Source organism: Hyaena hyaena, unplaced genomic scaffold (assembly GCF_003009895.1).
Source record: "Hyaena hyaena isolate Hyena2069 unplaced genomic scaffold, ASM300989v1 scaffold_23, whole genome shotgun sequence".
Lineage (NCBI taxonomy): Eukaryota > Metazoa > Chordata > Mammalia > Carnivora > Hyaenidae > Hyaena > Hyaena hyaena.
In genome coordinates, this window is record NW_024080655.1 from 3,858,675 (window position 1) to 3,882,602 (window position 23,928).

General features: G+C 43.5%; 1 protein-coding gene and 1 long non-coding RNA gene across 4 annotated transcripts in view; both read right to left on the minus strand.

Annotated features, from left to right (window-relative positions):
- The window catches only part of EXT2 (exostosin glycosyltransferase 2), a 148,368-nt gene that overhangs the window by 12,686 nt on the left and 111,754 nt on the right, over window positions 1-23,928 (minus strand). The window lies entirely within an intron of this gene.
- On the minus strand, window positions 9,669-14,640 carry LOC120228464. The gene is made up of 2 exons (XR_005527505.1): window positions 14,524-14,640; window positions 9,669-11,208 (listed from the first exon to the last, which is right to left on the minus strand). It is a non-coding gene; the product is annotated as an uncharacterized LOC120228464 (long non-coding RNA).

Genomic DNA, 23,928 nt, shown 5'->3' on the forward strand with positions numbered 1-23,928 from the left:
TTGGCCCAGAATGTTCCAGAGCTAACCAACTACTTACTTAATGTCTTCCCCTGGATAAACAATAGGCATCTCAAACTTAACGAGGCCCACACGTAACTCTGGATTCCACATCCCCAGATGAACCATTTTCTCAATCTTCTCATCTCAATAAATCCACTACCTGGCTGCCCCAGCCCAAAAGCTTCAAGACGGCCTTTACGCCTTCCTTTCCTGCTCCGCTACACCCCATCCATCAGCAAGGCCTGCTGGCTCTACTTGTGACCACCTCTTGCCAATTCTCGCGCCCCTCTCTTTCACCCACACTGTTGTTAATAGGGCTCTACCTTGTCTCCTGGCTCCACTCTCACCCTTCCAAACCATTATTTATAGAGTATCTCTAAAAGGATATTCCTAAAAGAATATTAGAGCACAGATGGTCCCGGACTTAGGATAGTTCAACTTATGATTGTTTTGACATTTACAACAGTGCAAAAGCAATTCACATTCAGTAGAAACCATATTTTGAATTTTTTGAATTTGGATCTTTTCCTGGTCCAGCAATCTGCAGTATGACCTTTTCTCATAATGCTGGGCAGTGTCTGCGAGCTGCAGCTCCCAGACACCACGCGAGCATGGGGTCAACAATCTAGAACCATCCTGTACCCAGACTACTATTCTGTTTGTCACTTTCAGTACAGTATTCGGTAAATTACACAAGATACTCAACATTTTATTATTGTAAAACAGGCTTCGTGTTAAATGATTTTGCCCAACTGCAGCTAATGCAAGTGTTCTGAGCACCTTTTAAGGTAGAATAGGCTAAGCTGGGATGCTTGGTAGATTAGGTTTATTAAATGCATTTTGAATGTACACTGGACTTAACAGGTAACCCTATGGCAAGGTAAGGAAAATCTGTATTCTATATGGGGTAACTCAACCAACAGGCTGTATCCTATTATATGTGAGTGTGTGTATATGTGTGTCTATTTTTTTAATTAATATCATCTGCATTATATATGTCCCCGCATATATAAGTCATACGGTCACATGCTGCAGCAAGCAGAGGCTTCCCCAATGCCCACGTGTCGCTGAGTCCAGGGAGCATGTGTCATTGCTTGCCCAGAGGCACAGCCCGTGGGCCAGCACCACCGCCCCCACCCCATCCTTTTGCGGTTTGCCAGGGCCACTGGAATAGACTCACTACACCAGGCGGCTTAGCGCAACAGAAATCTAGAAGTCTGAGGTCAAGGTGCTGGCAGGGCCATGCTCCCTTCTGACACCAAGAGGGGAAGGATCCTTCTTTGCTGTTTACCAGTGCCAGTGGCCAGCTGCCCATCTTGGGCATTCCTAGGCTGTGGATGCATCCCTCCCAACCTCTGTCTTCGTATGGGCTTCCCCGCTCTGTGCGTGTGTCTCTGTGCCCGAAATCTTCCTTTTTATAGGGACACCAGTCCAACTGGATTAGAGCCCACCCTAATGACCTCACTTTTTATTTTTTTATTTCTAGGAGAGAGAGAGAGAGAGAGACAGCGTGAACAGGGGAGGGTCAGAGAGAGAGGGAGATACAGACTCTGAAATAGGCTCCAGGCTCTGAGCTGGCAGTCAGCACAGAGCCTGACGCGGGGCTCGAACCCATGAACCACGAGATCATGACCTAAGCGAAAGTCGGACGCTTAACCAACTAAGCCACCCAGGAGCCCCCTTAATGACCTCATTTTAACTTTAGTACCTGTGAAGATCCTATTTCCAAATAAGGTTACTAAGGGTTAAGATGTCAACGTATCTTTCTTAGAGGGACACACTTCAACCCAACACCCCCAGAATCTTTAAGAAATGCTCTAGCTCTGAAACAAAACAAAGAATGGAGTCCCATGATCGGAGTAACAGCCAAATTCCTTGGCAACCTCTTCCACCACGTTCTTCCACATTTCAGTGGTCTTTCCATTCTTTCATCACAACTCTGTGTCTTTCTTCTGATAGGGATACTGTCCCAGCTCTTCGAAAAGCTAGTTCTTCCTCATCAGTCAGGTCTCTGCTTAAATGCCGCCTACTTTTGAGAGGCCCTTTCACTTTCCTAGCCAAGGGGACACCTCTCCCACCAAGCCATTCTCCATCACATCCCCTCGCCCCATCTTCTTCTTCACCAAACTTTCAATTTTTGAAATTGCTCTGCTTGTTTATCGTTTCCTTATTTTTTATTTCCACGAGGACAGAAGTTTCGTCTTACTTCCTCAAGCACAAAGAACAGCGCCCACACATGGCAGCGTTCTGTGTGCACATTTTGAATGTACGAACATAGAGGCTCTCAGAAGGCAAAGAAGCTGAGACTAGAAGAAGGGACTGCAGATCAGAACCAGTTTCTCCTTTAGTCAGAAAGTCTGCAACAGTACCGCTCAACAGTTACCATTCATAGTCAGGGGATATCCTTTGCGTGTGAAGATGACAGTAATAATTCAGCATCACGAAAGCACATGTTCTAAACTGCTTCTCCAGAAGTGGGGACGGGATATTGCCATTGTCGTTATACTGTCGCACCCGGCCCTCCTGTGATCACCCACATGCTTTTATGGGCTCTCTGATCTGGGTCTTGAGCGTGGCCTGGGGTTTCCTTTGTGTGAAACCGGTTCACCTAACGGGCCTCTCAAAACCACAACCTTGGCCTCATTAACACCATGTTGTAACCAACAGAGTTAATCAGCCAAAGCCATCGTTATAATAGCTGCAGACAAACGAAGTCATGTCACACATTTCCCCCGGTGTGTAAGGCTGCTGCTGTGTTCCTACTCTGAGGCTTGTATTTCAGCAGATTAAGATAATCTGACACTATTACGGTTTTATAGAGCCCAGAGCAACAACCTAGTATGTGAGCTGTAAGTGCTCACACTTGGTTTGTGGGCCCCGGTGCCCCCGTTACGTGCATGGCCATGCATCTGCCAGCCCCGAGCACCTGCCTGTCCCAGTCACACCGCTACTGCAGTCACCTCAGTGGAAATAAAGAGCTTCTGAAAGGCCCCAGGCACAAGTAAGTAACCTAAACACCAGGGATGGGCAGTGTGGTGGTGGTGTGGGGGGAGGCATCCATTTGGCTGGCAGCCTTACCGGATGCAAGCTGCATCTACCTCAACCCCACATCTACTTTGAGTCAATAAAGCTCTGCATTCCCTGTGCTTTCTCACAGGCCCTTCTCTGCAAGCCCCCGTTTGCAGTACCCATAACAACACTAGCTCGGTTTTAGGGTCAAACGCTGTCAGGATTTTGGTCTTCTTCCTGTTAGCTGAAGCCACTTATCAGACTTCTCTCCTCAGGGACCTAATTCAGTGACACTGGGTCACAGAATGCTGAACTACACTGTTCTGAAAGCATCAGAGGTGTCCTGAACTTCAGATTCCTTTGGAGCCGTTGGTGAGCGCTGTTCCTCAGGCGGGGCCTCTCTGCCCTTGACTTACTCCAGGCAGCTGGATACAATCAAGATACCATCCTTGTCACTTCATCTATAACTCTGCAGCTGACTATGGGATCAAAACGGAGTGGGGCCGGGCGGGATGGGCCCTCTCTAATCGAGCCCCAGTGTAGCACAAAGTCGATTATGTAGACAGTAAAGCATCTTCCCAGCCAGAAGAGCGAGAACTCAAATTCCACCCCCTATCCTCATGGCTACCCACCTCCCACTCTAATTCAACTTTTTTTTTTTTTTTTTAACCTCGGGGAAATGCTCTGGGGTCAGCCTTTTGTCATTACTAACAGATGCCTTTATATACTGTGCAGGCATCTGAAACATCACACCATACCCCTGGAGTTCTAGCAATAGTGCTTCCACAGCTCTGCTCAGGCCACTGAGCCATCACTCGGTTGTTTGCCTGCACTGCTGAAGTCCTCTGTACAGATGGCCCTCATCTATTTTTTTTTTTTTTAATGTTTATTTGAGAGAGAGACAGAGACAGAGACAAGAGACAGCATTGGCTTCCCAATGCCAGTGGATCAAACGATGACCATCTACCTTTGTTTAAAAGGCACGGGAGGCAGCCTGGATTCCCTGCTATGGACAGTGCACTAAGGGGACGTGGCTGAAGTAGCTCCAGGCCTCGCTCTGCCACTGATGAGTTGTGCAAACCATTCAGGTTGTGCTGCTTTTGTTCTGCCATCTGCAAAAGGGGGGTCGGACTAAGTGACCTCTAATGTCTGAACTTTCAGGGCTAAAGTCTTCTGTCTTCTTCCTCACTAACACCCTCCCAAAGAAACTGACTTGTCAGCTGTGATCACGTTGCAAGTTGCAAGTTTCTAAGTACATGGCCCGCGTTACTTAACTTTGGTTTAAAATACCATTCACATATGGGTACCCAATAAAGGTTCCTGAAAGGAGGCTAGCTAATGCACTATATTCCGAGCTAGCTTGGGGAGTGCATTTTAAACCCAGGGTGTGTGCTAACCATAGATTCAGGAAGCAGACGGGGGGCGGGGGGGGGCGGGGAGCAGGGGGAAGGTGTAACAACAGGTGGTACCCATCTGGGATACACAACTATGAAATCATCGGTCAGCCGCAGGAGAAAAGCAGCTCTCTGAAGGGGCTGCTATAGTCATCACCCTCTCAAAGGCACAGGCCCGCAGGGATATTGCTACCGGGTGAGAGGGGTACCACATGTACAGGCGTCAGGAGCCCAGACAGAGGAAGAAGCAGTGAGGGGAATGTGGGGGATATGGACCCAAGGCACATCAGCCTGGGCCGAGGTTTCACTTCTGTCCTCGCACACGCCCCCTGCATTGCGTGGATCCCTAACCACCAGAGTGGAACAGAACTCCAGGAACCAGCCCGAACCCCGTGGGCACATGCCGGGGTCAGTGGAGGCAGGGCTACCGGGATCCCGACTTTCGAACACCTTTGGATTCGTGGCTCTTCTGCCCTCAGGCTTGTCTTGCATGCTGCCCAGATGGCAGAGGGCTAGCTGGCTGCATTCCAGTTCCTGGCTAGTTTCCACAGAGGGGCCAGTTATCGGATTCACTCTCAGCCCTCCGGGAACAAAGCTCACCTTTTATATTTGGAATTTCCTGAAGTGAAGTAGAATGAGGCTTGAGTTGATTGGCTTCATTTTCAGCTCATGCTTTTTAATCACGCTGGTGGTTGGTAGTTTTTGTCAAAGTGGCAGTTTACAATAAGCCAAGGAGACTCCGTCCACGCCTGGGATGCAATTAAATGCTAATGCTAGACATCTAGAGGCGAGGGAGTCCGGAAGTTGTCACCTGGAGTTCCCTAATGCTGACTGGTTTTGACAAATACATGTACGCGCTGTGCTAAGTATTAAGATTTACCTGTTAGAGCACTTCAGTCTGCCTGAGAGACTTTTCCAACCCAAGGCAAGGGTTTGCTTGAAATAAGCCAAGCAGGAAAGCCAGGATCATCGGCAGGCTTCTGGGATTTGGGCAGCAAATCTATTTGCCCCAGTCTGGCTGGAGGTCAGTGCCTTGGTGCTGGGAGCCGAGTTCTTTCTTCAAACTTGGGTGATGAAGACAGAGAGACAGGCTGGGGTTGGCCAGAGTTGAGAGAGTATACTATTTAATCCCTCAACGGTAACCATAATAAGAAGACACTGCTGGAGAAGGTGGCTTTAACACATTCTCCTCACCCTTATCTGTACCCTATCATCTAATGGCACAACCAGGTACCTTCTGTGCGTGGTAAGAAGACTCACCCTTTGGCAGTCTGAGCTGCTGACCCCTGCCCCTAGAGATCTGCAACCAGAGACTATCTGGAAGGCAGAGCTCACTCAGAGCAGCTCCCTCACTGCCCAGATGAGAAAACAGAGTTGGAGAAGAAGCAGCCCTCGCAACGTTACACTGTCAGCTCGAGCCCAAACTGGAGCCTAACTCCCAGCCTGGGCATCTGCGCTGAAGGCGCAGGATTTCCCACTCTTCTGAGGCGAAAAGTGCCTCATCTCACCAAGCTCGGCGCTGGGCTTGGGAGACAGACAGTTGGCGCTGTCTGGGACGGCGTTCCGTGTCGGTGTTCTTCGCAGGTGCAGACAAAGAAAGAGTCACGCACGCGTGCCAACCATGCTGAGACTGGAGCAGGGCAGGGAGAGGAGGTGGCAAAACCCACAAAACCCTGTGCTCCCCCTTGGTATTCGTCCTCTAAAAGCCGAAGGCTCTTCATGAATGTGGTTCCCATTTAGCAAGGAAAGCCACATGCTCACACCATGAAAAGAAGGAACTCCCATCAGCTGTGCAGCGAATGAGTGGGACCGTGCAGATGACATCGCAGGCCTGCTGGAAGCTGGTCACATCTGTGAGGCTTGGGCAGAGAAGGCAATACAAGCACAAAGCAGCTGAATCAAAGATTAAGCTCCACTACTGTTTTTCACGAGGAAATGAATCTCCTGAGAGAGAATAACACAGAAAAGGAAAGAGGTGAGTTTGAGGGGACAGAAGAGGTAGGGGATGGGTCAGGACCAGGTGGTGGGTTTTCCACTCTCATACTCCTCAGGACACACTGAACATGAAATCAATTTTATTTCCATAACCTCAGCTCTGGGGGGCGGGGGATACTCTTTCTAGTCTGGTCCCAGGGGATTGTTTAATGAAGTTAAAAGAAGAAAAGTGATCCTAAGTCAAATGGTTACTCTCTTTAAATCCTGCACGAGTGGTGGGGGGTGGGGGTGGGGGGGCGGGAGCCTGGGTGGCTCAGTCGGTTGAGCGTCCAGCTTCGGCTCAGGTCATGATCTAGTGGTTTGTGGGTTTGAGCCCCGCGTCAGGCTCTGTGCTGACAGCTCAGAGCCTGGAGCCTGCTTTGGATTTTGTGTCTCCCTCTCTCTCTGACCCTCCCCTGCTCACACACTCTCTCTCTCTCTCACAAATAAATAAAACATTTAAAAAATTTTTAAACCCTGCACGAGTGGAAATGGAGACTTTAGTTTTTATAGATAACTATTATTGAGGCTTCAGAATATCCAGGTGATTTTGGTGAGGCTCAATCTAAAAGACAGGGGACCATGACATGAGCTCTGTCCAGCAAGGCAGAACTCTCCTTACTTCAAGACACTGCCCTGGTGACTTCCATCGCTGCAATCAGGGATACTACTGCAAAACTGGCCAAACTTTGTTTTCCTCTCACTGTATAGAGGGAAGAAGTAGCACTGACCATGAACTCTGGCATCCTGGCTGAGGCATCACTGTGGTTCCCAACGAATTATGCAGGAGTTGCTTCAGCATAATGCCCTCCTCACATGTCTGCTTGAACCCCACAACCTCCTGCTGGGGAATCAAGCAACTGAGGGAATCTTACAAATTATTTATTTACAGCCCATGCATTCCAAAAAATGACTTGGGGTGGCTTATAATGAAAAGCAAAAACTAAAATAAAGTCCAAACTGTTGGGGAGCTTGGATGGCTCAGTCGGTTAAGTATCTGACATCGGCTCAGGGCATGATCACATGGTCAGTGAGTTTGAGCTCTGCATCGGGCTCTGTGCTGACAGCTTAGAGCCTGAAGCCTGCTTCAGGTTCTGGGTCTCCCTTTCTCTCTGCCCCTCCCCGACTCATGCTCTGTCTCTCAATAATAAATAAACATTAAAAAAATTTTTTTAAAGTCCAAACTGTCAAAACAAAAGATGTCCTCAACAGCATTTTTAAAAAAAATTTAGATCCATTCCATCTACCGTAAGAATATTAATCATAATATCAAGTTCTAGAAAGGCAATCCAACAACAAGCTAAAATCACAAAGTTTAGGGTTAGAGAGATAGGGGTATTCCTATTTGTAAATTCATTTATGCATTCCATTCACAGATACTTACTAAGCCCCCACTATGTTTTTAATTAAATATTTTCAGATAATTGCAAATTCGAAAGCAGTTGTAAGATGTAATGAACACAGATCCTGTGTGCTGTTTCCCCCAATGGCAACATCTCGAAATTACAGTGTGATATCACAGCATGATATCGACATGGACACAGTTAAGATACTAAGCTTTCTCCACCTGATCTTTTATATGCACCCTCCCCTCCGACCACTAGCAACCACTGATTGTTCTCCACTGTATAGTTTTACAATTTCAAGAAGGTTATATAAATGGAATCACATAATATACAACCTTTTGGGATTGGCTTTTTTCACTCAGCATAATTTTTAGGGACTGTCTTATAATTCAAAGGAGGAATATAAAAATAAAGCATGTATCTTGTTATTAAGGACCTTACCATTTAGAAAAGCTAATGACATATGCATCAAAAGCTAGACATGAAAGGAAGCAAGGATGCAGGAAAAAGCACAAAATGAGTTAAGAGGATGGGAAGAGTACTTCTGGGTTTGGGGTGGGGCCAGGGAATAAGGAAAAGACTTCATGGATTTCATCTTAAGAGAACTACAAAGTGTAGGTTGAGATTCCCACTGCTCTCAACCAGGTAAGTAATGAGTACAAAACTACTCTTTGCTAAGTGTTTATGAGTGGGCTGGCAAGTAAGACCTCTACTTGGATTCTCTCACTGAATACAGAATAGGGCATCATTTAACTTTGAACAACAAGAAATTTTACTCATAGAAACTATATGTTACAGAAAATTCATGTCCAAACACAGTACGTTGACTCTTTCAGTCAATAAGTATTTCCTGAGCACCCACTAGGTGACAAGCACTAGGCACAGAACAGTAAACAGGGCAGACACAATCGTGCCTGAACGGATTGCTCTATATCAGGGGAGCTTTTCGATCCAGTCTCAGAGATCTAGGCCGTGGGTATAATCAGGGGCCTGGCTGTGAGAAGCGGGCAGAGTGTCATGTGATCAGGACCTCTCCCCAACCCTCACATCTTCCATCCAACTCAAAGGCTGGTTGGGAACCTAGAAACTGAGGTTGCCAGTGCCTTATCTAAACCCGTCAACAGAGAGTAGCAAACGTACCACAAGCACAATTAACATGAACCCTAGGCACCAATTTTCGAGCACCAAGACACAAATCTGATCTGAGAGGGGAGCTATAAACAGCCTTGCTTTCTAAAGACCCATTGTTCCCAGTCATGACCGTTCTAAAGTCAGGGGACTACTCTGATCCCTTAAGCTTGCTTTCTTTTTATTCTTCCAAAATGTGGAATTGCTAGGTTTAAGGCAGCAGCAATCAACAACCACTGTCTCCAATTCATGATTTTGCAAGCAGGTTTATCACCGGCAGAGAAGGATGCAGGTCCACACTGGGGAACAATATTGAATTTTCTTTGGAAAGCTACAGACGCTGGGGACACTCATAGCCTGGATGCTGCTAAGGCTTCCCCTGGCCCTGTGCCAAGCCCCGCCCCCACGCCTCCCTTAAGCAACTCTATCAAAATCAAGGCTGATAAGCAGCCCATGCAAGACAAATTCCCCATATACCCAAATCATAAGCCAAATTCTGAAGCTCTGAATTCCTGGAGCAGCCAATGCCTGTAATCAATCCCAACGAGCCAACAGGCAGCTTTTGGAACAATAACCCTCAAACATATGGATCCCTTCAAGTTGGAACATCACTGCAAATATCTCTTTTTGAATGGGGGGAGGTAAAGTATGGGTTCTTTAAACCATCAAGGGTACCAACACCTCTTTAAAATAATGATCCCACATTATAAGCATCAACGCTTTGAGGCAAGGAGCCACAAGGCCAGGTGGGCCCGCTGGTGCCGCCGACGGGAGGGATGCTGGGGGGCGGTGGGGTGCGTGGCAAGGTCAGAGGAGCCCCAGTACTGCCCCGCACAGAATAAGCGTTTAGGGAAAATGAATCTAATGAAACCGACTCACCTGCCTTATCTGGGATGCAAGTCGGTAAGGAGGGGACACCTCAGTGGGAAGGTGTGCCAGCAGGCAGCACACTCCCCCCTCTTTGGGACAGGGAACATTTGACGTTTCATTAATGGCTAGGTAAATAAATTCTGAGCTTGTCATTTTAATTTGCTCAGTGGGGAAGAAAAAAGTGTCACTCGATTGTAATTCCCAACTGGGCACTCTTTTAAAACGCTCAGATGTTACTCCAACGTTCAGCACACATATTCGATTTCCTTTCCTTAACATTTGTTTGACTTATTCTCCAGTGGGGACTGGACGCCTTAGAAGAGCTCTGAGAGGTCAAACTTGAGCGCAGCTCCTCTCAGCACCTCGGTGGGCTACCGGCCGCGGCTTCGGCTCCTCTTTCAGCAGCTCTGGCTGCAGCAGTGGCCCACAGGCATGGCTTCCCTGGCTCCCAGGAGCCCCGGGTGTAAATCAGCACAAGCTGGAGATAGCCCAGACCTAACAGATTCCTCGGGGTCCTCTTCCAGGCTGAAAACGGAGCCCGCAGCACTAAGAACACCCCAGGGACAGAACACTCTAAGAAAGAGCCACAGTCTTCCAGGGGTCTGGTCTGAGGGAGGCTCTGACTACACCTTCTGGGCATGGACAGTCACCCAAATGAGCCGTCTGGCCTAGGCCTCTTCTGAAGACAGCGGCTTCTATAATGCCCACTCTTTGGGGGCCATAGGAAAATTGAAACACAGAAGGAAAGACGGACAGATGTCTTTTTGAATATTCACCACCGTAGTAGTATTACGGCCCGGCTCAGGAAACGTACTGTCACTTACTCAGACATACTACACACGGCCCAAAGGGCTTACAGCCATCTGCTTCTCCAGTAACTGATGAGGAGGGCACAGCACAGGACCTAAGAAACGTACAATTCTAAGAAGCTCCACTTCGGCTCTAGCTTGAGTGTCAGATGCAGCACAAATGCTGCCCGGTTTGGCTTTGTGCCTGCCAAAAGTGGGCCCAGCTCACAGTGAATCCTGGTCCTGGTGGCCATGTGCACAGTCCATCACCTAGAGAAGAGGAGGAACTACTGGAATCTCTCAGTCCCCACTAGGTCAGATGCTGTGAACGCTCAAGGATCTGAGTCAACCAAGAAGTCAAAGAACGAGAATCTATGGTGCTGGTTCTTTCCCAAGGCCAAGAAGGTTCCAGGAGTTAGATTATCCGCCCACTGCACAGGTGTCCCTTGCATTCTGGGCCCTCCGTTAGGGATGCGCTCTCTCTCTTTTTTTTAAATCCATCTTGGCTGTTTCAAAACTGAGTTTCTTGGTGCCCTAGATGAACCCAAAGGGTAAGCATGCACTAGAGCCCACAGCAGGGTGAGTTCCACGTGCCATCCAGGAAAACTCCTCTGGAGTCAGCCCCCTGGGATCTCAGCAGACCTGAGCACATCTTCAGATGTAGGGATCTGGGCACATCCATGGAGGAGAACGGGGAACCTATTGAAAGGATCATAACCACAAGTCTATGAGAAACGATCTTTAGACTCAGTCCAACACTTATTTTACATTTATTTGTTCCCCAGGGCCGGTGTCTGTGGCCCTTTCACTGGCAGAAAGCTTGGAGAGAAACAAACAGGCCAGAAATAGTCTCTCTCTCTCTAAATAATCTGCTAGAGGTTACTGTGAACTCTACGCCCTGACAGGTTGTCTTCACCTCTCAGCTCCTCTAGCCAGGAGAGAAAAGGTGGGATAGTTTACTTAGCATCACAGATGATACCATCTGTGTGCTCTTTCTGGATGAATATATAAATATCTCCAAATTTTACTAATTCTGTTTCAAACATAACTGTGATACAGAGCCTCAACTCTGGAATTCTTCAATTAGCCAAGCTCCCTCATCACAAATGACATACGAGCTACGGGATAGCCCGTCTTTTCCTTCTCTTTGGTTCTTTGATCCATTTGAACATTAAGTCTATAGACTGTCCACCTCTATCCACCTGGCCTTTGTTGTCCTTAGCGACAGTGAATTCGTTTCAAATTCATCCTGTGAGCTGACTGCTTTGGCCCAGACATTCCCACAAACCTACAATACCTCTTTTTACCATCTTGAGCTTTTCAGCTGGCCCTACGCTGCCTAACCAAGCTGGCTTCCGTTGTTAATGCACACACAACTTCCACCCTCCTCAGGTCAATCTGCTTCTCACCGACCCCGTGCGAGCACACACACCAAACTCACTCTCCCCTTGGTGCCTTTCCTCTCAGTTCTTCCTAGACCAGGAGCCCACTCAGAGGTGGTTGTATGTTCTCCAGAGAACAAGTAGGCATTCTATGCTACCTTGCTGTCTTGCCATGATTCTTTGGGAGTATGTACTTGCCATTACCCCAGGGAGTAATGATATTACCCCAACAGAATGATACAACTAAATTCTCAAAATTTATTAGCACCCAAGAGGTTCAACCAGCCTCTGCCACCTACAGTATACCCAGCCAGTGAGAGGAAGGCATCGGCATTTTGTGTGCCTAACAACACACAGCCGCTCTACAGCAGTTCCCATCCACACATGAAGTACTGACTTTATAACCAGTGTTATTAGCCAAGAGCGTTTCACATCTCTCAGGTGAAAAATGTTCAGCACTTAAGTGCTACTAATAATTTTTATGGTTGGAAATGAGGATCAAAGTATGAAAGGAAAAATAAATTCACAGGCTCATACATTCAGCCAAGTCTGCCTGGCTCATTTTCTGCCACATGTTTGAAACACTCTTAAAGGCGGGGGAGGGGAGGAGGAACAAGTTGCATTTTATTTCCCAGCTCTTTAGGTCTGAAATAAAAGCAGACAGACTTGGGGGGGGGGGGGGGAATCACACACTCAAGTAACACTAGACACTGCTACTGCTCCCCCAGGGGTTCCTTGCAAATGAGTATCAAGAACTCAATAGATACTTTCCTGGTAAAATACATAAACAGATAAATAAATTATCCAGGCTGAAAAGAATTTCCACATCTGGTAGCTCACTAGAGCTTGTCAAACAAGTCAGAAACACACAGGGCCAGAGAAGAGCATTCTTCAGCTCCTGACTGCAGGGCTGGAGAGGGAACGTAACATTCCCCAAATCTCTGCACTCCGACAGGGAGTGTGACCCACATAAACAGGCAAGTGACCCCTGTGCTTTCTTCCAATTAAATAAATAATGATCCCCAGTATTAGGTCCCGAATCCAAACGTCTGTGAGCTCAACTCGCTGCCACTGGGAGAAGAGAGGGCTCTCGTACACGGCCTGGCCCCGTGCCCAGGATCTGCTGTGCTGTACCTGCAGGCGACCATCCATGTCCGTGTCACACCTTAAAGAAGTCACTGTGCCTCTCGGCACCTCAGTTCCCTTGGCAATAAAGCATCAGGTGACAGGATGAGCCCTAAGGTCCCTCCATGTTCAGGCACTGCATTTCTTTGAAACAGCCTACCAGCCGGGGTACAGTGAAGGGTCACCAGGTACATGGCGATCCTCACCCTCTCCACCAGTCTCCGCACCTCAGGAGATACGGTTAACGTTACCAAGCTGTGCTCTAGTGAGCCATCTTCTGGAAAGGGCTTCTAGATCCACTAGATCCACTAGATCCACTGTCTCTCCCCTCTTACGATAGCCCCACGCTTCCCTCTCCTACGTTGGGACGCGTGCAGCCTGTGAGCTGCCCTTTGGTCTCTGCTCTAGTTCCTCAAGCAAGCCTGGAGCCCTTCTCTCCAAAATGGTCTCTGCACATCAATGCTTCCGACCCTCTATCAGAAGAGTTAAAAGGCCGCCAAGTGCCCTCACATTTGTGAAACCCGTGCCAGCTTGCCACATTTCACAGGGAAGCGAAGGGGTCTGTCACTCCATATAAAGGCGCAGACGTTTGATGCTCTTCCACATGCAAGCTCACCATACTGGTTTGCCTGTACTTTTTATCGGTCAGATTCCTTACACCCAAAGGGATCTCAGGAAGCCATCCAGTCTAGTCCCCTGCCCCCTGCAGCACTAGTGAAACTACTCTAGATACTGGAAAGACTGCTGGCTTCCTCTCTGTGAAAAATTCCCAACGGGGGAGATGCTTCTGTCTCTCCAGATTTCTCAAAACATTCTTTCGAGCCACAGTTAGAAGGGTCTATTGCATGGTTTCTCTTTGGTTCTCGCATATTAAATACCGTCTTTAAACTTTTTTAAAAAATTTAAACGAGGGTAGTGAATTTACTGCAGAAATGAGAAAGGCTTTGGGAGAAAAATATTGGGAGAATTGGAGATGCCTATTTTAGAGAAGAACAAGCAGAGGGATAATTATATTAAAATGGAAAGTTTAACTGTAGAGAATAAACTGATAGTTACTGGAGGGTCGTGGGTGCAAGGATGGGTTAAGTAGGTGATGGGGATTAGGAGCGCTGGGTGTTTTACAGAACTGTGAAATGACTACACTGTATACCTGAAAATAATATTACACTGTGTGCTAACTGGAAGTTAAATAAAAACTTAAAAAATAAATTAAAAGCACCAAGATAACTCATCTTACCTAATTGGCCTCATAAGTTCATTACATCTATGACTACAGAGTGTAAAGTCTGTACAGAGTGTGAGGAGAATGCAGGGCGGGCAGCCTAAGGACAAAGCTATAAATATCGACTATGCTCTCACGACCAAGCTATAGGTGCAGAGAGCTGTAGCTCTGCAGACTTTCTCCCTTCCTTGTGAGTGTGGGTACCAATTTCTTTGTCTCCTTCTCCAATTACTATTTGCACCATTTATTCAGTTTGTACAATGTATGTACATTTATACAACTTACCCTTTGGATGTCTCTGGCTTCTTTGGTTTCTTGAATCTGTAAGTTTAATGTCTTGTGCCAAACTCTGGAAGTTTTCAGTCATTATTTCTTCTAATATTCTCTCACCACATTCTTTCTTTTCTCTTCTTCTGGGACTCTGATGACACAAATATATCTTTTGTGATTGTCCCACAAGTCCCTGAGGCTCTGTTCATTTTTTTCCAATGTACGTTCTCTCTGTTGTTCAGATGGGATAATTCCTACCGATTTATCTTCAGGGTCTCTGATTTTTATCCTGTTATCTTCATTCCTCTACTAAGCCCATCAGTGAATTTTAAATTTCGGGTTCTTAATTTTCAGTTCTGAAATTCCCATTTGGTTGTTCTTTGTATCTCTGTTTCTTTGTTGCAACTTTCTATTTTTCCATTTGTTTCAATAGTGCTCATAAGTGCTTATAAATTCTTCTTTTATGACAGTGGTTTTAAAATCCTTGTCAAATAATTCCAATATTTGGGTCATCTTGGTGTTGGCATCTGTTGACTTAGTGTTGGCATCTCATAAAAGTTGCAATTTTCCTGATTCTGGAAATGATGAGTAATTTTGAATTGTATCCTGAACAATTTATTCAGAATGTATGCCCTGACCCATCTTTGTGATTGAGTAACAATTCAGTTTTCAAAGACTTGATAGTGCTCCTCTAGTCTGCCCAACTTGGGTGTTACCCCGACGCTAATTCTTGAAACCTGGTTGGTATTCTAAACCACTGTTCATTATTTGAAAGCTTTTCTTGTGTTGATTCTAATTAGTTCCATGCATGGGCTGCTTTGAAGGAAGCTGTGAAAGTGCCCCCAGGACTTCAAACACAGATTTAGAGAATCCCTTTTTCACCTTCCTCCTTTCCTTAATCTTCCCTGCACTCTCTGGCTGGGATGCTACTTCTTTGCTCTCTGAACTACGAGCAAAAGCCAGCCAGTGGCCCTTTGCAAAGGTCTAAGGCCCAGCACTGGGGAAGGGGAGGGCTCTCCTTCCAGTATGTGGGTTCTAATGAACCAACCACTTCCCTCCTTTCCTTTGTTTCTCGTGTCCTGGAATTACCATCTCTTCATACTTTCAGGGTTCCCTTTTGCTCTCTCAAGCTCTCTAATACCCTGTATTAGAAATTTTCATATTAAATCCATTCTATTGAAACAACTAGTATGGATTCTGTTTTCCTGGCTGATATGGATTCTTGTTTGTGAATATTAGGATAACAAAGAAAATGTTCAGGTGTTTTTATCTTCACCACAGGGAGATTCCAATAAATTGGTCTGAATAGTACACAGCCAAAAATAAGAACAGCTATATAATCATCATTATAATTACATATACTGTAATTGGTTTTCTCTCTAAGCCCAGTTATATAATGAAATCTTTACGGGTGACATGGTATGGTGAAAATACCACTAAAATGAGTTTAAGACCTATTAGTGCCAATTACTGAGTGACACTGGGCAAGCCACTTAAGGGCTTCATATATAGCTTATAAATGAGCCTTACCCATAAGTGAGCAAGCTAGATTATCTCTAATTTTCTTTATTCTTTACTTTCTAATTTTCTTTCCAACAACTTTATTCTCAAGAAATCACCAGTAAAACCATCTGGGCCTGGAGTTTTCTTTGTAGGAAGATTTTGATAACAACTTAAGTTTTTTAATAGAGAAGTATATGCATATTCCAAAGATTTCTTACTTTCATATATATTTTAATAATATTCTCTTAGTATTCTTTTAATGTCTATAGGATCCTTAATATCAATCCTTCTTTAATTCCTTTTCATTTCTGACAATGATAATTCCTGTTCTCTCTTTTTTTTTTTTTTNAGTTTTTTAATAGAGAAGTATATGCATATTCCAAAGATTTCTTACTTTCATATATATTTTAATAATATTCTCTTAGTATTTTTTTAATGTCTATAGGATTAATATCAATCCTTCTTTAATTCCTTTTCATTTCTGACAATGATAATTCCTGTTCTTTTTTTTTTTTTTTTTTTTTTTTTGAGTGTTCTGGCTAGGGGTCTCTCAATTTTGTTAATTTTTTCAAAAGGTCTATTTCTGTATCTGTAAATTTTCTCTGTTGGTTTGTTTTCTACTTCATCACTAGCATGTATTCTACTCTTTCCTTCTACTTGCTTTGGGTTTAATTTACTCTTCTTTTTCAAAGTCATTAAAGTTGGAACAAACTTGAGGTGTTGCTTTTAGACCTTTCTGCTGTCCTAATTCTAGCACTTAATGTTATAAATTTCCTCTAAGAACCACTTTCGTTGCATCTTACAAATTTTTTTCAGCTTTGAAATATACTTATTATAAAATCACCAATTTTAAGTGTGTTTGACAAGTGTATATAGTCATAAAACCACCATCACAACCGAACTACAGAACATTTCTATTGTCTGAAAAGTTCCATATTGTTCTTTTCTCATCAATCCCATCCATTACCCCTGGCAATATATTTTTTTCTACTCTAGAACGTCACATACATGGACAACACATATAGGAAGTGCTCTTTGGCATCTGGCTTTGTTCACTTCGCATAATGATTGGGACTTTTCCATGTTGCTACATACGTCAGTAGTTTATTTCTTTTTCTTGCTGAGGAGGATTCCAGTACATAGATATTCCACAACATATTCCTCCATTTGCCAGCTGATATCTACAGTTTGGGATCTTATGAATAAGGCTATAAACATCGAGTACAAGTCTTTGTGTAAAGACATATATGTTTATTTCTTTTGGAAGCTGCATCATATGAAAAGTGTACGTTTAACTTCATGAGAACCTGCTAAACTGTTTTCCAAATTAGTTGTACTTGCTTGCATATTTACCAATAACATGTGACAGTTCTAGTTGCTCCATGAACTCATCAACACACAGCATTCTCGGTCTTTTAATTTTTTTTTAGTCATTCTAGTGAGTATGTAGTGGTAACTCACTGTGCTTTTAGTTTAGAGTTGCTCTAATGACTATGATGTGGAGGATTTTTTCCTATGTTACTTTACATCTACATATCTTATCTTTCTTTGTGAAGTAACTGCCCTGATCTTTTGCCCTTTTTTTTTTTTTTTTAACTGACTTCTTTGTCTTCTTGAGTTGTGAAAGCTCTTTATATATTTTGGATACAAGTTCTTTACCACATACATGTTTTGAAAATATTTTTACCAATATAGGACTTTCCTTTTTATTTTCTTAGAAGTAACTTACCAAGTGTTGTAATTTTGAGGAAGTCCAACCTATCCATTTGGTTTCTTTTATAAGTCATGCTACTTGTTCTCTATTTAAGAAGAACTGCTTAGCTTAGATACACTACGATTTTCTCTTCTGCTTTAAGAAGTTCTGTAATTTTAGTTCTTACACTGATGATTAAATTTTTTTTCTTAAATAGTCTATTGCCAAGTTGGTTTACATATAACACCCAGTGCTCATCCCCACAAGTGGCCTCCTCCATGCCTATCACCCCCATTCCCCTTCCCCCCCCATCAGCCCTCAGTTTGTTCTCAGCATTCAAGAGTCTCTCGTGGTTTGCCTCCCTCCCTCTCCCCAACTATTTTTCCCCTTCTTCTCCCTCATGGTCCTCTGTTAGCTTCCTCCTAATCCACCTATATGTGCAAACATATGGTATCTGTCCTTCTCTGCCTGACTTATTTCACTCAGCAAAACACCCTCTAGTTCCATCCATGTTGCAACAAATGGGCAGATTTCATTCTTTCTCATTGCGATATAGTATTCCATTGTATAAATATACCACATCTTCTTGATCCATTCATCAGTTGATGGACACTTAGGTTCTTTCCATGTTTTGGCTGTTGTTGAGAGTGCTGCTATGAACACTGGGGTCCATGTGCCCCTATGCATCAGCACTCCTGTATCCCTTGGGTAAATTCCTAGCAGTGCTACAGCTGGGTCATAGGGGAGTTCTATTGTTAATTTTTTGAGAAACCTCCACACTGTTTTCCAGAGGGGTTGCACCAGTTTACATTCCCACCAACTATGTAGGAGGGTGCCCATTTCTCTACATCCTCGCCAGCATCCAGAGTCCTCTGATTTGGTCATTTTAGCCACTCTGACAAGAATGAGGTGGTATCTCAGTGTGGTTTTGATTTGCATTCCCTTATGATGAGGGATGCTGAGCATTGTTTCATGTGTCTGTTGGTGAGGAAATCAAATCAGTTGTCAAAAATCTCCCAACAAATAAGAGCCCTGGGCCAGATGGCTTCCCTGGAGAATTCTACCAGACATTTAAAACAGAATTAATACCCATTCTTCTCAAGCTATTCCAAAAAATAGAAATCAAAGGAAAACTTGCAGACTCATTTTACGAAGCCAGCATCACTTTGATTCCCACGCCAGACAGAGACCCAGCAAAAAAAGAGAACTACAGGCCAATATCCTTGATGAATACGGATGCAAAAACCCTCAACAAGATACTTGCAAATCGAATTCAACAGCACATATAAAGAAATACCCACCATGACCAAGTGGGATTCATTCCAGCGTTACTGGGCTGATACAATATTCACAAATCAATCAATGTGATACATCACATTAACAAAAGAAAAGATAAAAACCGTATGATCCTGTCGATAGATGCAGAAAAAGCATTTGACAAAATACAGCATCCCTTCTTAATAAAGACCCTCCAGAAAGTCGGGATAGAAGGAACTTACTTAAACATCATAAAAGTCATCTATGAGAAGCCCTCAGCTAACATCATCCTCAACAGGGAAAAACTGAGAGCTTTCCCCCTGAGATCAGGAACATGACAGGAATGTCCACTCTCAACCACTGTTGTTTAGCATAGTGCTGGAAGTCCTAGCATCAGCCATCAGACAACAAAAGGAAATAAAAGGCATCAGAATTGGCAAAGAAGAAGTCAAACTTTCACTTTTCGCAGACGACATGATACTCTACATAGAAAACCCGACAGACTCCACCAGAAGCCTACTAGAACTGATCCATGAATTCAGCAAAGTTGCAGGGTATAAAATCAATGGACAGAAATTGGTTGCATTTTTATACCCCAACAATGAAGCAACAGAAAGAGAAATCAAGAAACTGATCCCATTTGCAGTTGCACAAAAAACCATAAAATACCTAGGAATAAGCCTAACCAAAGATATAGGAGATCTGTATGATGAAAACTATAGAAAACTTATGAAGGAAATTGAAGATGACACAAAGAAATGGAAAAACATTCCATGCTCATGGATTGGAAGAATAAATATAGTTAAAATGTCATTACTACCCTAAGCAATCTACACATTTCAATACAATCCCAATCAAAACTGCACCAGCATTCTTCTCAAAACTAGAACAAACTATCCTAAAATTTGAATGGAACCACAAAAGACCCCGAATAGCCAAAGTAATATTGAAGAAGAAAACCAAAATGGGAGGCATCACCATCCCAGACTTTAGCCTCTACTACAAAACTGTCATCATCAAGACAGTATGGTATTGGCACAAAAACAGACACATAGACCAATGGAATACAATAGAGAACTCAGAACTGAACCCACAAATGTATGGTCAACTAATCTTTGACAAAGCGGGAAAGAGTATCCAATAGAAAAAAAACAGCCTCTTTAACAGATGGTGCTGGGAGAACTGGACAGCAACATGCAGAAGAATGAAACTAGATCATTTTCTCACACCATATACCAAAACAAACTCAAAATGGATAAAGGACCTGAATGTGAGACAGGAAACCATCAAAACTCTAGAAGAGAAAGCAGGAAGATACCTCCTTGACCTCAACTGCAGCAATTTCTTACTTGACACATCCCCAAAGGCAAGGGAATCAAGAGCAAAAATGAACTACTGGGACCTTACAAGATAAAAAGCTTCTGCAGGGCAAAGGAAACAGTCCATAAAACTAATAGGCAACCAACAGAATGGGAAAAGATAGTTGCAAATGACACATCAGATAAAGGGCTAGTATCCAAAATCTATAAGGAACTCATCAAACTCCACACCCAAAAAACAAATAATACAGTGAAGAAATGGGCAGAAGATATGAACAGACACTTCTCCAAAGAGGACATCCAGATGGCCAATAGTTAAATTTTTATATACAGCGTGAGATGAGGGTCATGTTTTTTTTTTCTTTGACATAAGGATATCACATTATTCTAGGACCATTTAGTGAAAAGACTCTCCTATCTCTATTGAACAGAGTCTATTGGGTCCTTTGTCGAAAATTAACTGATGTACATGTGTGCTCTACTTCTGGACTCATTTATTATGTTTCATTGATGTAGATGTCTAAGTTGCCAACAATACCACAGTGTCTTTATTACTGTAGCTTTATAATAATTCTTAAAATGAGGTAGTCCTGAAACTTTGTTCTGCTTCCCAAAATTGATTTGGCTGTTTCTGGTCTACTATATTTCCATTTCAATTTTAGAACAACCTTGTCAATTTCAATTAAAAAAAAAAGAGAGAAAAATGAAAAAAGCTTTTTGGGATTTTGACTGGGGTTGCTTTGAATCCACAGAACAATTTGGGGAGAACTTACACCTTTGGATGTATACATATGGTACATTTTTCCATATATGCAGTTGTACTTCAATTTCTCTCAAGAACATTTTGTAGTTTTCATTGAACATGTCTGGCACACATTAACTTCAATTTTTCAAGCATTTTTTTATGTTTTGCATGAATATAATTTTCTACAGCTTTTTGGAAATAAGATTTGACATACAATAAACCAAATCTATTTGAAGTGCAGAACTTGATATGTGTAATTTGGTAAGTATACATCTATAAACACCAGTGAAATCATCATCCCAGTTAAGATGATGAACATACCCATAACCCCTAAAAACTTGTTTGCCCCTTTGTTATTCTGCCTCTCACCCTTCACAGCTTGACTCTCCCCACTCCTAAGTGTGGCAACCACTGATCTTTCAATCACTACAAATTAGTTTGCATTTTCTAGAATTCTATGTCAATGTAATCATAATATATGTTCTTTTTCATCTTGCTGCATTCCGTCAGCATAATTATTATTAAATACATCCATGGTATTGTATGTCTCCATAGCTCATTCACATTTATTACTAAGTGGTATTCTATCGAATGGATAAACCATGATTATTCATTCAAATTAGATCGACGTTCCATGTTTTTCTTTCAGTTTACAGCTATTACAAATAAAAACTGCTATGAATACTGGTGTACAAGTATTTGTTTCTACATGTGCTCCTATTTATCTAGGGTAAATCTCTATATGAAGAATGGGGGCGGGGGGGAGTGGTCACATGGTAAGCGTATGCTTAGTATTTGAAACTCCAAACTGTTTTCCAAAATAGCTGGGTCCAGACTGTGGATCACGGTGGAAAGACACGCAGTCCACAGTACCTTGTTCCATAACTCTCCCCTGCATGCTGGTGATAAAGGTTTGTTTATTCATCAAATACTACTGAGTAACCAGTGAATGGAACAAACTGGGTCAGACAGAGAGAAATATCAATGAACAAGACAGCCATAGTTCCTGCCCTTGTGGGGCCTACATTCTAGAAGAAAAGCAGACATTAAACAATATACTTCACAATTAATTATTTGTTTACAAAGAAGTAGAGCGCTCTGAACCTAACCTCCCTGAAAGCTTCTCTGAGATAGCAACAATTGAGCTGAGTGCTGAAGGATGAGTAGCAATTAACAAGATAGATATAATCCAAACGCACTGCGCTAAGCACAAGAAAGTAGCTCTGGGTTCCAATGTAACTCCCCTAGGACACAAATTTTTGTTAACGGATTTATTTATTCATTTAATCAGTCAGGCTTGCTCCCAATTCCTTCATGAAGTAATCCTGGGCTTTGGCATAAAAAACAGGATTCAGGAGCCCCATCATCTTCTGTATTTTGACTCAACACAAAAGTAGGTACCCTCTCTAGAGCAGAAATGTCCCCAGAAGAATGGAAACAACAACCTTTTCCATGAACCACAGCGCATCATGAGTGGGATGATAGGAAGAACTGCAGGAGCCGCCAACATGGTATCGTGTAAGTGCGGAGTGTGCTGCCCACCACACAGCGGGAGCAGTCCCTAAGCATCTTCCTTCCATGTGGTAGACACTACGGAATTTTCTATGTACACAGTAACCTAAGGAAGCAGATACTCATACTACCACTTTAGATAGGAAATAACATCCAGAGAGATTAAGTAACTTGTCCATGGTCATTAACTGGTCAGTGAAAGATCAGGAATTCGGGCCCAGAGCTATCCTAACTTTGCCCATTATATTAATTACGATGAGAGAAACAACTTTTACAAAGTCACCCTAAAGCACCAATGGTAGGGGTGCCTGAGAAACCTGTTTGTTTGCCTTAGCATCAAGATAACTCTGGGAGAGACAGTGATATGTTCATGGCTCTTTGTACTACTTTCGTGAACCCACAGTCTCTAACAGGGTAAAAACCCTGGAAGATAGCATAGTGTAGACAAACTTAAATTCCAACTCTTCCACTCATTAGCTGTGTGACTGTAGACGAGTTATCTAACTTTCTTAGTCTTAGTAAAGAATGAGAAAAGCAGTAACTGTCTTACAGGTTTGGGAAAAGATCATAAGTAATGTAAGAACACCCAGATCATTCACTGGAATACAGAGGGTAGTTATGAAAGTTCACCTTCTACGGCATCTAGAGAAGATTCAGATTAATGTAGAGGAGGCGTTTTCCTGCCTGCCACTCCTCCGATAGGCAGGTATTTCCTTCAAGGTGATGTGGAATCCAACACAGGTCATCATAGGAAAGAGCAGAAGAGGCTTGAAACAAACTCAAGGTTGAAAGAAATCCCAGGCTTCAATATACATGAGATCTTAAGGTTTCAACTCCAGATCAAAAGGAATACATTTAGTCTACCTTTCTTTCTTTTTTTAGAGAGAGAACATGAGTGTGGGATGGGGAAAGGGAAAGAGAGACTCTAAAGCACGCTCCACTCCGCGACCGTGAGATCACGACCTGAGCCAAAATCAAGAGTAGGGCGCTCAACCGACTGAGTCGCCCAGGTGCCCCAAGTCTACCTTTCTTCACTAGACTTCATTTAGCCCAGCTGAAAATATTGAAGAGGAAACATTCTGTCCATCTTGGCTATATCATTCTAAATGTTCCTTTTTATCCACCTCCCTTTACCACAAAAAACCCACAGGAATATAGTCTGAAGCCACTATATGCAACAAAGAGAGAAAACATTGGGAAAAAAAACCTGGTCTTTTTTGCCATGAGTTGGCTAGAGAAACAAGTAGGTAATTTGTTTTTTTAAAAAAATGGGAATGAGAGTGTGTTAAAAATCATCTAATATCCTAGATGTGATCATGTAAAAGGCATCTCTGTGAATGAGAATAAACCCAAAAAGATGATGTTTTATTAGCCAGTCTCACACCTTTCAC